Below are 1,470 nucleotides of genomic sequence, written 5' to 3' on the forward strand. Positions count from 1 at the left end.
TGGGTATAGCCATGTCATGCCGTCGAACTTGTGTCCCTGCTGCTGCGCGTCGCCATGGGCGTCCCCCGTCCGAAGTCGCAGTCGTACATGTCGAACCATGGCGAGCTTCTCATCATGGTCCATGTCCAGTCGAAGAAGTGCAGCGTGTTGGATAATAACGAGAAATAAACGAGACAAGAGACACGAAATTAATAAATTGGTGGCTACATGAGGTATATATGACAAAAATAAGAAAGGGAAAGGGAGAGGCTAATATATGGACTAAATTAATAAGGAAGAAAGAGGCTATATATGTTGTGTGTGGTGGGACTCTTAAAATCGAACGGGACCTCATAGAAGAATAAATTGGTGGCTGTAAACGGGAAAACACGCATGAGGAATAAACAAATAAGAAAGAGAAAACTCGACGCGATGGGCTGCTTCTACCTTTGTTTGCAATGTGAGCCAAATCATCACCAAAAAAAGTGAGCTGGTGGTATACGAAAGCTAGCTAACCAAGGAGGAGTATGGCATTTGGATGGACGAGCTTCATGTAGCTTTTTATTTATTTTGAAGTTACAAAACATTCTGGAAAAAAGCATACATCATGGATGTGCTTTACATGTTCAGAGCACACAAAAAGACAAATTCATGCATTTTCCATACTAAACAGTGAATGTGTGTGATTGTTTTAGAAAAAAATAAAACTTTGGAATGTGGTTTTCAAAAAATTTAAAATAAGGAGTTCCACGACACAACCTTAGCACTGTTCCAACATGCTCTGGTCCTGGGACTCATCTGTCTGTACAACGTCAACGACAGCGTGATGGTTGCCTCCGGGCCATGGCAGGCATTCTTCCTGAAGCAGGAGGACATGCATGTCCTGTTTCAATGGCGACGTGTAGAGGTGCTGGCCTGTCACATGAGCAGCCCAATGGTGACTGTCTTCACCGGACTTTTCTTTCTACCAGGAGCACCGGCTACCTGAAGAGACAAAAATATGGAGGGGCGGTGAACAGATGATGTTGGAGTACTACATGTGGTGAGTCCAGCAGCACAAACATGGTAGCCACGTCTAGCTCCGTCCCGGTGCTTCCTCTACTCATTAATTTTGCTTTGTGCATGATATCTCCCATGTTCTTTGAATTATATATGTGCGTATTCATAATTCATAATGCTTCGATTATTTCTACTATGACGAGTATTTGACTAATGTAGAAAGTTCTTCTCAAACCTTAACTAATTATTTATAAAGTCAGTGTGATTAAAAAAACAAAAGGTCAAGAAATCACACACATATTGGACATAATTTGTAAGCTAGATTTTATAAAGTTATATTGTTTGTTTTGCTTTTCATGCACTGAGCAAATTTCATGAGCGCAATTAGCAGGTCCGAATGCATGTCCAATATAAAGGTTTGTTCACCAGGATCACGTTAAGTTTTTAACCCGTTGCAACGCACGGGCATTTGTGCTAGTGATTGATAACAAA

Source organism: Triticum aestivum, chromosome 7A, assembly GCF_018294505.1.
Source record: "Triticum aestivum cultivar Chinese Spring chromosome 7A, IWGSC CS RefSeq v2.1, whole genome shotgun sequence".
Taxonomy (NCBI): Eukaryota; Viridiplantae; Streptophyta; class Magnoliopsida; order Poales; family Poaceae; genus Triticum; species Triticum aestivum.